General features: G+C 45.8%; 1 protein-coding gene across 3 annotated transcripts in view; it reads right to left on the bottom strand.

Annotated features, from left to right (window-relative positions):
• LOC144688399 (exocyst complex component 6B) overlaps positions 1-14,546 on the bottom strand; it is a 623,897-nt gene that overhangs the window by 140,249 nt on the left and 469,102 nt on the right. The gene's annotated exons all lie outside the window — the stretch shown is intronic.

The following is a 14,546-nucleotide window of genomic DNA, read 5'->3' as shown; positions in this document are numbered from 1 at the left end:
AGGAAGGGGGAGAAGTGGCCTCAGGCGAGGGAAGAGGCAGCAAGGCGAGGGCTGTACTGGGAAAGGGGGTATCCCAGGGTGTATGTAGGGACACATGTTGAACTGTGCAAGTGGCCTCAATAGGGTGGGGGCTGAGGAGGGAGTTTCCAGAGGAGATGAGGCCAGAAGGAGAGGTGAGGGTGTGTTAGAGAGAGAGTGGTGATGTCCCTTGAGCTGGCAGTGAGTGAGATGCCAGTGAATGTGTGATGGGCTTGAGTGTGAGAATTTAGGATGATAAGATGGTTGCCTGACCCTGGTGGCATGCATGAGATCATTCATCGTCTTTCTGTACTGGATGGCAAAGCTCTTCTGTGCAGTGTTGGCACTGACCACCGTTGCCACCGCCTCCCAAGCTGGAGTGGTGACACTGGTGGGCCTCCTGTGGCCAGAGCGGGGGTAAAGGACATTGCGTCGGGCCTCCACGGTGTCCAGAAGACGTCCCAGGGACACGTATGAAAAACGGTGAGCTGCAGTCTTCTTCTTTGGGGTCATGTCTTCTGTGCAGAGTCCTGGGCTGCAAGCATTGACAGTTGTGGAAGTGGCTGCAGTTCAAATATGGCACCCGCCATGAGGAAGTGGCGAGGTGACAGCGTGGCAGGCGAATAGGAGGAAGCCCGCCAGCGAAACAGTGTTTTCTGTGACTGCATAAATAGTGAGGTGGGAAGGGGATGATATGGCGCGAAAACCCGCTGTTGTGGCCGGTAGGTAAAACTTTCTTTTACACGCCCTCTACCGCACTTAGTGAAATTATGTGACGATTCCGCCCTGGGTCTTTGATTATTGATTGAGAGGCAGGGATTAACCTAGTACCAGCATGTTATGTGGGTGAAGAGCGTTATAGCATGCTTTTCGTTTTTGTGTGCTGCTTATTTTCAGCTTCCACTGCTAGCTAGCAGCAATGCAAAAAAACAGAGCCAAGTGTGTAAGTCTCTTCCTATCAGTACACAGTCTCTTCATTGGCAAGTCTTCAGCTGTGCCTTCTCATGGCGACACACGGAAACTGGGTCCCTCACTAAAGCTTCAGAGCAACTTGGAGGAGGTTTGGGCCCCAAGCATGCAGTGTGCAGGCCCACTGGCATGTGGTCACACCTGACACTCATGAACCAACCTCCCAGCTATAGTCGAATAGCTTCACTTCCTTGTGGATACCCTGGGAGAGTTGAAGGCTATGGGAGTAAAGCCTGACAAAAAATCTGGAGCGCAGCCCAAAGGCAGGCTGATGTCTAGATATGTCATCTTTCCAGCTGCTCCTGCAACTAAGTCGGTGCCAAACAGTGCTTTGCATTCCTGTGCACCCAAATGGGGAGGTCGAGAAGGGGGACCCTGACATTGGGCAGCCCAGGGTCTCCATAAATTTTGCCCAGGCTTGCGTGCTGGACAGGACACGACAGTTTTTCTGCAGAGTGTTAACGCAACATGGAGACAGCAGTTACAAGTGATGAGCCCAACTCGACTGCCGTACAGAATGGGTGCTGCTGGCTGTCTCCAACAGTGGGAGGGACCATCGTGTCCCACTGGTTGGCCACCGCCCACCTTGAGTCCGGCAGTACTGAATGGGTGACTGGAGTTTAGAGACTCTGCTCAACATGTGGACAGAATCCATCGCACCAGGCAAACAACCAAAACAAACTAAAAGATGTCAACTCTTTGATTGGCAAGCTGGAACGTCAGGACCATGTGCACGGTACTGACAGATGACTTGCAGCTGGTTGATAACGTGTGCAGCTGTGATCAACAGGGAACTTGATAGGCTGAATATTGACATAGCATCCCAATTAGAGACCAGGCTCGCTGAGAGTGGATCACTGAAAGAAAAACATTACATGTTTGTCTGGCAGGGAAGAGTTCAGGGGAAACATGTGAACAAGGTGTTCACTGTAAGGAACTTGTTACTCAACAGAACCCCCCCGCCACAAATGGTTCAGAACATGTTCTCTCCATCTGCCTCTAACTAAAACAGGGCCAGTTAACTTAATGAGTATCTATGCTCCAAAACAGAAGTGAAAGACCAGTTCTACAAGAAGTTTGCCACTGCTAACAGCAGGATCCCCAAGTCAAAGCATCTTAGCCTACTGGGGGAATTCAGTGCAAGAATGGGCACGGGATCATGAGGCGTGGTCCTCCTGCCTCGGATATCATGGCCTGGGAAAGATAAGTGAGAACGGACAGAGAGCACTTGAGCTTTGCTGTTACCACGAGATTTGAGTAACTAACATCTACTTTCAGAATAAACCATGCCACAAGATGGAGATGTCCAAAATCAAGACCAGCTGGATCTAATCATCACCAGAACCGACAGAAAGCTGTTCATCATTATTCGCTTGAGATCCAAGATAATGATGTGCCAAGTCCTCATCAGAGAGTTGTTCAGCGCTGACGATGCCGCACTGCATCCATCTCAGACATATCCTTGGCATCTTTTGGCAGCTCAAGGTAACCAACTCAGAGGATTCTAATTACGTCACCATACACTCATTGATAAACTAACAACGTCAGCACTGGCTCAGCCATATTCATTAGATAGATGATGGCCATATACCCAAGGTATACCTACCTTGTATCACTGTATGGTGAACTGGCCATTGGATCAAGACCTTCTGGGTGCCCATATCTCCTCTACAAGTACACTTGCAAGTCAGGTAAGAAGATGATGAATATTGACACTGACAACTGGGAGACAGTTGCTGACAGCCATGACCTGTTGAAGGCTGACTGTTTGGAAAGGTATCGGAAGAACAGAAACTAAAAGTTTAGCTAGCCGTGAAAGGGGGCCCAGAGAAAACGGAGGCCAGAGAATCGCGCACCTTCTCAGCCCACGCAGCAAATATGGCAGAGACTGCAATGCCAAGTGGGTCTCCTGAGCAATGCTAAACATAGAGTTGAATACCATGGTGCAAACCATAGTCTTAGGAGGAGGGAGCTACCACATACACAGCCCAGCGCCATGTTGCAAGTCAGGAAAGACCCCAAGTGCTACAATGACTCATTGGAAATTTTAGTTGACTGTTGTGGACGGAAATACTGCACCCATTTTGAAAACAGCAAGATCCATAATCAATATAAATGTCAAAAGCAAGGAAATTATGCTAAACCTGAATAACTCAGATTAGGTTTCAGCTTTATTGTTGTCTAATTCTGGGCACTGCACCTTTGGAAAGGCAATGTTTCCTTCCCAAAAGGAAGTCGGTGAACCAGTTGAATAAGAAAAAACAAAAACAGAATTACCTGGAAAAACTCAGCAGGTCTGGCAGCATCGGCGGAGAAGAAAAGAGTTGACGTTTCGAGTCCTCATGACCCTTCAACAGAACTGAGCAAAGTTAGGAGAGGGGTGAAATATAAGCTGGTTTAAGGTGGGGGGGTGGGGGAGAGAAGTTGGGGGGGGAGGTGGTTGTAGGGACAAGCAAGCAGTGATAGGAGCAGATAATCAAAAGATGTCACAGACAAAAGAAACAAAGAGGTGTTGAAGGTGGTGATATTATCTAAGAAAATGTGCTAATTAAGAATGGATGGCAGGACACTCAAGGTACAGCTCTAGAGGGAGTGGGGTGGAAAGACTGACAGGGTATTACAGTTATAGATTTAAAAATAATGGAAATAGGTGGGAAAAGAAAAATCTATATAAATTATTGGAAAAAACAAAAGGGAGGGGGAAGAAATGAAAAGCGGGTGGGAATGGGGGAGGGAGTTTAAGATCTAAAGTTGTTGAATTCAATATTCAGCCCGGAAGGCTGTAAAGTGCCTAGTTGGAAGATGAGGTACTGTTCCTCCAGTTTACGCTGGGCTTCACTGGAACAATGCAGCAAGCCAAGGACAGACATGTGGGCAAGAGAGAAGGGTGGAGTGTTAAAATGGCAAGCGACAGGGAGGTTTGGGTCTTTCTTGCGGACAGACCGCAGGTGTTCTGCAAAGCGGTCGCCCAGTTTGCATTTGGTCTCTCCAATGTAGAGGAGACCACATTGGGAGCAACGAATGGAGTAGACTAAGTTAGGGGAAATGCAAGTGAAATGCTGCTTCACTTGAAAGGAGTGTTTGGGCCCTTGGACGGTGAGGAGAGAGGAAATGAAGGGGCAGGTGTTGCATGGGGAGGGGAGGTGCCATAGGTGGGAGCTGAGGAGTAGGGGGTGATGGAGGAGTGGACCAGGGTGTCCCGGAGGGAACGATCCCTACGGAATGCCGCCAGGGGGGCTGAAGGGAAGATGTGTTTGGTGGTGGCATCATGCTGGAGTTGGCGGAAATGGCGGAGGATGATCCTTTGAATGCAGAGGCTGGTGGGGTGATAAGTGAGGACAAGGGGGACCCTATCATGTTTCTGGGAGGGAGGAGAAGGCGTGAGGGCGGATGCGCGGGAGATGGGCCGGACACGGTTGAGGGCCCTGTCAACGACCGTGGGTGGAAAACCTCGGTTAAGGAAGAAGGAGGACATGTCAGAGGAACTGTTTTTGAAGGTAGCATCATCAGAACAGATGCGACGGAGGCGAAGGAACTGAGAGAATGGGATGGAGTCCTTACAGGAAGCGGGGTGTGAGGAGCTGTAGTCGAGGTAGCTGTGGGAGTCGGTAGGCTTGTAATGGATATTGGTGAACAGTCTATCATCAGAAATTGAGACAGAGAGGTCAAGGAAGGGAAGGGAAGTGTCAGAGATGGATCATGTGAAAATGATGGAGGGGTGGAGATTGGAAGCAAAATTAATAAATTTTTCCAGGTCCCGACGAGAGCATGAAGCAGCACCGAAGTAATCATCGATATACCAGAGAAAGAGTTGTAGGAGGGGGCCGGAGTAGGACTGGAACAAGGAATGTTCCACATACCCCATAAAGAGACAGGCATAGCTGGGGCCCATGCGGGTACCCATAGCTACACCTTTTATTTGGAGATATTTGGAGATTTGTTGAATAAGAATCTGACATCTTACATGGCCCTTTTTGCTGATACTTGGATCCTCTCTCACCCCTTCCACGGTGCATTCAGTTAGGTGTGAGAAGATACAAAAAGGCTGCAAAAGATTTAGACAGCTTAAGTGAGTGGGCAGGAATATGGCAGATAGAAGATAATATGAAGAAATATGGTGTTATCCACTTTGCTAATAAAAATAGAAAAGCAGATATTTTTTAAACGATGAGAGACTGAGAAATATTCAGGGGAATCCTTATGTCCTTGTACATGAATAACAGCAACATTGGAGTCCTCCAATAGCACTTTGCAAACCCGCAATCTCTACCACCTAGAACGAAAAGGGCAGCAAATGCATGGGAACACCACCATCTGCAAGTTCGCCTTCAAGCCACATATCATCTTGACTTGGAAATATATCACCGTTCCTTCACTATTGCTGGGTCAAAATCCTGGAACTCCCTTCCTAATAGCACTGTGGGTGTACCTACACCACGTGGACTGCAACGGTTCAAGAAGTCAGCTCATCATCACCTTCTCAAAGGCAATTAGAGATGGGCAATAAATGCTGACCTAGCCAGCGATGCTCACATGTCACGAATGAATAAAAAACCTCATACAGATACAGCAAGCAAATAGGAAAGCAAATGGTACATTAGCCTTTATTACAAAAGGATTGGAGTATAAGAGTACAATTACTTCAATTATATAGACGAGACCACACCTGGAGAACTTTGCACAGTTTTGTGCTCCTTACCAAAGGAAGGACAAACTTGCCCTAGATGCATTGCAATGTAGCTTCACTAGACTGGTTTCTGGAATGAGGGGATTGTCCTATGAAGAGTGATTGAGGAGAATGGGCCAATAAGGGGTAATTTTAATGAAACAAATTAATTCTTAGAGGCTTTACTGAGTAGGTGCTGAGATTCTGTTTCCCCTGGCTGGAGAGTGTAGAACTAGAGGACCCATTCCACAACTTGATCACATCACTTCGGCTAACACGTACTGAAGGAGTGCTGCATTGCCAGAGGGGAAGAAAGGTAGCCACTTAACCAGTAGAGCTCACAGTTGTAGCTCAGTTGGCAGCACTGTCCCGCTGAGCCCAGTTGGCAGCACTGTCCCGCTGAGCCAGAAGGCTGTGTGTTCAAGAGACTTGAGCATAAGATCTAAGCTGACAGTCCGAGTGCAGTTTTGAGGGAAACTGCGCTGTCAAGGGGGAATTTGAGAGTTCCAAAAGGCATTTGATAAAGTGCTGCACAACAGACTTGTGAGCAAAATTACAGTTCATGAAATAAAAGGGACAGTAGCAACATGGGTACGAAATTGGCTAAGTCGCAGGAAACAGAGGGTAGCAGCTAATGATGTTTTTCGGACTGGAGGAAGGTTTATAGTGGTGCTCCCCAAGGATCGGTGTTAGTACCCCGGCTCTTCCTGATTTATATTAATGATTTAGACCTTGGTGTACAGAGCACAATTTCAAAATTTGTGGGCGATACAAAACTTAGGAAGCATTATGAACTGTGAGGAGGGCAGTGTAGAACTTCAAAAGGTCACAGGTTGGTAGAATGGACAGACAAGTGGGGACGAAGATCAATGTGGAGAAATGTGAGGTGATTCATTTTGGTAGGAAGAAAACAGAGAGACAATGTAAAGGATACAACTCTACAGGGGATGCAGGAGCAGGGAGATCCAATGATGATAGTTCAACAGGGAACGGAGTTTGAACATAATGTATGATGCCCGCAAGTACTCAATCCTCAAATCCTAGGGCACAAATAAAATTCTACTGGCAGGAACTCAGGGTCATTACAGGAGGTCACACAATTTGGTGAATCATTCTGTCATGGCACAAATTCGATGTGATTAACATATGAAACCTATCCCTGCAAGTGGCACCGCAGTTTGGAGGTTTAGGGAATTCCAATACTGAAGCAACTGTTGCTCTTTAAGTTGCTCAGAGACAAATCCTGAAAGACAAGGTGCCCAATTTTAGCATCTTAATTCTGAATGGGGCCAGGGGATAAAGAATGGGAGAGGAAAATAAACACTGGAATGGTGAGGAATGTTCAATTTTTAGTATAAAATGGGGCAGGGTAGCATGGTGATTGTGCTACTGGACGAACTATGCTAGTGATTCAGAGATATGAGTTTAAATATCACAATTGCCAGGAAATTGAAATTCAATTAATTAATTAAATCTGAAATTAAAAAGCTAGAATCAATAATGGTGGCCATGACAGCAGGGTTGTCAGAAAATCCTATCTGGCTCACTAATGTCCTTAAGAGAAGGAAATCCGCTATCCTTACGTGGTCTGGCCTATAGGTGACTCCAGACCCAGAGCAATGACTCTGAACTGCCTCTTTGAATTGGCCTAGCAAGCCACTCAGTTGTATTCAAAGTGACTCGTCACCACCTTCTCAAGAGGGATGGGCAATAAATGCTGGTCTTACCAATGATGCCCATATCCCACGCATGAATAAATGAAAAATGTATGAGCCTTATAAAGAGTTACAATGATCAACAACAAGAAGGCAGATTCAGTCCTTGGGTCTCATTCCTTCACTTATAGGAATTGTCCTATCAACCACCTTCTTGCACTAACCAATACAGAATGTTCCCTGTTTGTCTGCGCCAGTTTCAACAAACCCATCCAGCACAGCAATGGCCTCAGTGCCTTAGGTCAGCAACGTGTGCTTGGGGGAAGGAATATAGCTGCATTTATGTCACACCTTGGTGTATCTTTCAGACATCCTGAAGCGCGAGGAGTTCAATTATTGTCTAGAAGAAAGGCCACCCAGCACCTTCCCAGGACTATAACGCTTAATCAGCTTTTCCTGCATCCCAAGGATGAGCAAAGAAAATTTCCTGTTACCTGTGTAGAATTTAGGCCTTAGAGAGAGAGAGAGAGACACAACAGACAGACTGAGAAAAAATATAGAAAATGAATACTCAGTGAGAACATGATTTAGGTTCAACTTGATGTTTTTCCCTCTGAAACAGGCTGCAAACATATACTAACTACCGAGGCCCACACACATATAATGGCCATTTGAGTGCAGGACCGGAAGGTGGTTAGCATTGGTGGAGCTTTACTCCAACAGAAGTCGGAACTTTTAAGAGAGCAGGGGAAAAATTGTCTGAAAGAAAGTCCGGTTTCCTCTCTGTGAGTACGAGTACAGAGCTAAAAACAGGCGTTCTCAAATATTAATATTGGCGAATATACAAATCCTCCTGCTTAAACTGGACTTGGGCAGCCACTCTCTTGCGGGGTGGGTATGCATTAATGAAGACCCCCTTGCCCAATTACACAAGGTTCAATTCCACTGTTATTAACCATCAAAGTGCCAACTCTTTGTGGCTTTTTTCTCAAAAGTAAAATGTACTGCTTTTCATCTTCCAACATCTGGAAATCCTCTATTCTGTGGCTTCCTAATTCCGACTACTATTAAATGGAATTTAGAGGAATAGAACCACAAAACATTTCTTCATTTGTGGCATTCTTAAGTGGACTCACCACAGCCTCCTGGCCCTCAGACTTGAACTTTGGGCTGTTCCATGTCAGCTCCTCCCCGTCCTCTCTTTACGACTGCTTCAAGTCTCCCCTAATCTCTACCAGGCCTGAGTAATCCAAAATCTCTCATGTCAGCATTTTGGTTGCCATACCAGATCCAAGCCTGTTACTTTTTCCTTACTTTTGTTCCCCTTGGGCTTGTTATTTCCTTTTTCACTCCGTCATCCACCTTGCATCTTTCTGCTTTCAGGTATTTCAGCTCTCCCAAACTACACCCATTGTCAAACACCAGCCTTCCCTCGTTCCTGCTATCATCCTGAGCTTGAATCCTTTACCTTTTATTTGGATTTCCCAAGCCAACCCATCTCAGCACCTGTCGTTGCCTCATCAACAGCAAATGCCTCAGCCAGCTCTTGGCAGCATTCCTGCTGAGATACCTCCATGTCTTACTCACGTACCCAGCACTGCTCCTTGGCATTTTGCGAGAAGATCAATGATCACAGGTCCTCACCACTGTGCCCTGCAGAATGTCCATTCATTCATTGACAAGGTCCTTGCAATCCTTGACTTTACTGTTGATGTTTCCAGGCTCTGATTAAAACCTGGCACAAAGGTGTCAACACCTTCCCTCTAATCAAATCCTATTCGCATGGCTATACCCCCTACCATCTAGTGTTACATTCATCACCAATCCGCACCTTATCCCTACTCCCCTGGCATATTCTCCTCCGTCAAACACCTCACCTGAATCACCTTTAAAATCATTGTTGCGTACCCTCCATCAAACCACAGTGTGTTTCTTCTCGAGATATCCTCCCACTTTACCTTTTCCCTGCGCCTCTATGATGAGCAACTCCTCATCCTCAGCATCTTCAATCTCCACCGCAGTGCTCCTCCCTTGTTCTCTTTCCTCTAAGTTCAATGCTTTCCTCTTCTCCCTGAATCTGTCCCTCCAAATTTATGCGACCCTCTCCACCCTGCCATATCCTGCAGGCACTCTACCCCTATGGTTTCAATCTCGAACAAGGCAATCTTCAAACAGGTCCTTGCATGTCCACATTACTCTCTTTCAACCAAACTTCCTTCTGCATCTGTCCCTGGAAAATATCTCCCTCAAGTTATTTCTTGAACAGCATATCGCCTAGCTCTTAATCTTCCATATCTGATTTGCTCAACCACTCCTTCAAACACACCTTGAATGCTCTTGCCCTCAGAAAATCCTTCACCATTTCACACCCTGATTTGGTCCATACCTTCACACCCACAAGTCCAAGAGGGGCTAACTTCGGTGTACCTGATGCACAAATGTCTTTAGCTTCCTGTTGCCAGGTGTAGCTTGACTACCAGCTTTACTGGGTGTGCTTTCCAGTGCGCAAATGGCCTACTACTCTAGAATCATCCTGGAGGGGAGAAAAAGAACCCAAGCTTCTCTTCTCTACTTCCAACTACTTCTCCTTAAACCTCATTCCCCCAGCTCCACAGCCTCACCTTATTGTGCAAAGAACTCATAGACTACTTTTGTCTCCAGGATAGAGTCCCTTTTTAACTGCCTCTGCTGCTCCCTATCCTTCCTGGCCCATTAAGCCAAACCTTTCTCTGTCCTAAGCCCACCACTGCCTGAGCTCCGATCTCTTCAGTTTCTCCCTGTCACTCCCTCCTACCCACTCCAAGCACATCCTATTCATGAGCCCTGCCTTTTGCTCCCTCAATCCTTTCTCACTAAACCCATTTCTCTTCCTGGTTACTGATTTTAACCAATACGGTAAAGGGTTTAACCAATACGGGCCTCAGGGATTGTTCCCCTGCCTTCAAAACCGTTGCCATTAATTCGCCCCTAAAAAAAAACCACCTTCAACCCCTCGTCCTCATTAACAACTGCCCCAGCTAAACTCCAATTGCTCTACCAGATCTGATCCCTTCTCTCTCATAACCCCATATTTAAATCTCCCCAAGCAGTCCTTTCCATCATCGTCTGTTAGTATTACCCCGCTTTGCCTAAGTGCTTCTCTAAGCCCTTCCACTGCCTTGGTGTTGTTCAAAACCACCACCTTTAGCCCCGGCGCCAACTCCATTCCTCTTCAGGCTGAACTTTAGCATTGTATCAATGCCTAGCTGAGTTTCTCAATGCATATCCTCTCTGTCACGACAACCAACAACATTCAATTCCACAGCATGGCCCACCTCTACTCCTACCTCTATCCATCTGCCACTGAAACCCTCATCGATGCTTCTGTCATACCAGACTCAATTATTCCAATGTTCTGCTGACCCACCACCCATCCTCTGACCTAAATTGAATCCTGGTCCCCAGCTGATTCAAATGTCCCAATATTACATCATGTCATTCTGACTCAGGCCACTTGGTGTTGGTCGGCTAGTTATTATTTATTACTGCTTCACATACCAAGGTGCCACGTAATGGCCAGCTCTCTCACTTAACTTGCCTGATTGGTCAGTTAAGCCAACAAATGGCAGCTATTAATATAAACACAAGCAGTGGCGGGGGAACTGCAAGAGGCCGAGTGTGTTTCAACAGCTCAAAATGCACAAGAATAAAGAAAAAAACTACTTTCCACTGTTTCACACAGTGTTTCATGTAATCCAGATGCCCCTGAGACAATGTACAGACTTGCTGAAGAATTTATATTCTTGTGGCCCAAAATTTGGTTGGGCTCCACCACACGTTCCAATGGCTCTCGTCATCATTTTTTGTGTTTGTTTTGACACAGGTACATCCTACCGCCTAAATTCAGAGTTTGCGCGCAATGCCCGGTGGAATGTTCATGTTCATGCCAGGTGTTTGCCCTTCTGTTGTGCTCGTCGTTCTGGGGATTTAAGTGTTGCTGGCATATCTTTACTTACTCCCAGTTGCCCTGAGAAGCTGATGATAGAACTGAATGTCTCCCGAGACCACTCCAGGAGGCAGTCAAGAAGCAATTGTGTTGATGTGGGACTAGAATCCCCTATAAATCCAGACGAAGTACAGACAAGAGTTTTCCTTCCTGAAAACATTGTTTTTATCCTAACGACAAACTGACAGCTTCACAGTCACTTTTACTGATGCTAATTTTTCATTTCCAGATTAATTTTTCAACCAAAAGCAAACTCTCTTGCACTACCCTGAAATGAAACCTGGAAGAGTGGCTGCCAGTGGCTTCAAAGATTTAAACGCATTGCCCGTGTGCTACTGTAGACACACATTGTAGGTAGGTTCAGTACACCAGCTGTGCTTAGTTACGGAATCTCAGTCAGGGAGGAAGGAATATTCAGCCAGGATTCCAGCTCCTGATTTATGTGGCAACAACAGGATTGGACTCGGCCTGGGCCTGAAGTGTGCACAGATCAAGGGCATTCACTGTTCAGGCTCACACACAAGATACCAGAGGGCAACAAATACCCAGGAGTCAGCACCATCAGAATAAAGGGTCAAGAGCACAGTCCTCCTATCTTTTAAGGGATTGTGGCATTGGTTGGGGGAGGGGTGCGGGGAGCGCAGGTGAAGTTTTGGTGAGACACGGGATGTATGGGGCATTGTTCTTAACCATTTCCCAACCAATCAGGCTTCAGGAAATTGAGCGTGGAGTTGTTTAATTTTATTTACATTTCCAAACTTTTAAACTCTTCGATTCCATGGATCAGGAATAACACAGGCGAGGCTGGGCTGTAATCAGAGAGTGTCCTCAGTGCTAACAGTAGCACAGTTGTTTGAAAAGTTACAAATATGTTAACAATTACAGGGGGGAGCGGGGACCCGAGAGTCTGTACCGTTAATTATGGAACCCGGTTATCAAAGGATTCGTTAACAAAGGCACCAATAAAATTACTGTTAAAATAAACGTACATTAATCTCAGAATACAGTAGTACACGCAATCAGGACAAGCTTCCTCACTTCAGCCAATGAACTGTCACTCCACTGAAATATTTCCACCCACGGCCCCTGATCAGTTTCAGGTTTAAATGTCAAGTGAGGGTGGGGTAGGGGGGTGGGGGCGGGTGAGGGAAGTAAAGTAGTTGCTAGTTTTGAACATTTGATTGAGAACAGACAGAAACTCTGTCAGCAGTGGCTCAGTTGGTAGCGCTTTCAGCTCAGATGTTAGAATGTTGTGGATTCAAGCCACTTCCAGAGACCTAAGCACAAAATCCTCCTGTGCGGTGCTGAAGGAGTGCTGCAATGTCAGAGGTGCCAGCATTTGAGTAAGTCGGTAAATCGAATCCCCGCCTGCCCTCTCATCTGGACGTTAAAGATCTCATGGCACTATTTTGTAAAGGGCAGGGGATTCTCCCTTGTGTCCTGACCAATATTTATCCCTTGAGGAACATCACTAAACAAAAAAACAGGTTATCTATTTATAGTCAAACTGTAGTTTGTGGGAGCTTATTGTGTGCAAATTGACCATTTCATAAACTACAACAGAGAGTGCTTCAATGGCTATAAGGCATTTTGGGATATCCTGAGGCCGCAAAAGGCGCTACATAAACCTAAATTCTTTCTTTCTGTAAAAACCAAGAACTTATGTGTCTTGCCTGCACAAGCCTGGAATTGTTCCACCCTAAATCGCACAACAGTTGCAGCAACTGAATTAAGAACGTAAGACAGAACTACATAAGAAATAGGAGGTGTCAGCCTCACAGCTCTTGGAGCCTGCTGCATCATTCAAGGTCATGGATGAACGTACACATCAACTCCACATTTCAGGCCTAACTCCCTATCCATTGATTTGCTTAGATCCCACCAGTCTGTCACAGAATTGTTACAGAGCAGGAGACCATTCAGCCCGTCATGTCTGCACCGGTTTTCCAAATGAGCAATTTACCTTGTGCCATTCTCCGCCTTTGCCCCAACACCCTGCACATTCTTCCTTTCAAATAACAGTCTAATTCCCTTTTGAGTGCCTCGATGGCACCTGCCTCCACCACACTCTCAGGCACAGCGTTCCAGATCTTAACCACACACAACAGGAAAAAGTTTTTCCTCATGTCACTATTACTTCTTTTGCCAATTACTTCAACATCTGTGCCCTCTCGTTCTCGATCTTTTCATGAGTGGGAACAGTTTCTCTCCATCTACTCTGTCCAGGCCCCTCATGATTTTGAATACCTCAATCAAATCTCCTCTCAACCTTCTCTTCTCCAAGGAAAATAGTCCCAACTTCTCCAATCTATCTTCACAACTGAAGTTCTTCATCCCTGAAACCATTCTTATAAATCTTCTCAGCACTCTCACCAATGCCTTCATATTCTTACTAAAGTGCAGTGCCCAGAATTGGACACACTACTCCAGCTGATGCCGAACAAGTGTCTTACACAAGTTCAACACAATCTCCTTGCTCTTGTATTCTATGTCCCTATTAATATAGCCTAGAATATTGTATGCTTTATTAACCGCGCTCTCAACCTGTCCTGCCACCTTCAATGACTTAGGCACAGATACACCAAGGCCCCTCTGCTCCTGCATCCCCTTTAGAGTTGTACCCTTTATATTATGTTGTCTCTCCATGTTCTTTCTATCAAAATGAATCACTTTGTAGTTCTGCACATTAAACTTCATCTGCCACTTGTCTGTTCATTCCACCAACTTATCAATGTCCTTGTAGGACACTATCCCCCCCACACTTCACAATGCTTTCAAGTTTTGTATTATCCGCAAATTCTGAAATTGTGCCCTTTACAACAAGATCTAGGTCATATCAGGAAGAGAAAGAGTCCCAAAACTGATCCTTGGGGAACTCCACTACAAATCTTCCTCCTGCCTAAAAAAAACATCGATGAACCACTACTCTCTGTTCCCTGTCATTCAGCCAGTTTTGTATCCATGTTGCCACTACCCCTTTTATTCCATGAGCTATAACTTTGCTCACAAGTCTGCTGTTCGGCGCTGTATCAAACGCCTTTTGGAAGTCATGCACATCGCATCAATAGCTTTGATCTCGTCAACCCTCTCTGTTACCTAATCAAAACACTCCAGCAACTTGGTTAAACTTGATTTTCCTTTAAGAAATTCATGCTGGCTTTCCTCAATAAACCCACATTTGGTCCATGTGACTATTAATTTTGTCCCTAATTATTGTTTCTAGAAAATTTCCCAAGACAGAAGTCGACTGGTC

Source organism: Cetorhinus maximus, chromosome 1 (assembly GCF_964194155.1).
Source record: "Cetorhinus maximus chromosome 1, sCetMax3.hap1.1, whole genome shotgun sequence".
NCBI classification, from domain to species: domain Eukaryota; kingdom Metazoa; phylum Chordata; class Chondrichthyes; order Lamniformes; family Cetorhinidae; genus Cetorhinus; species Cetorhinus maximus.
This window is presented reverse-complemented; position numbering and strand designations above follow the sequence as displayed.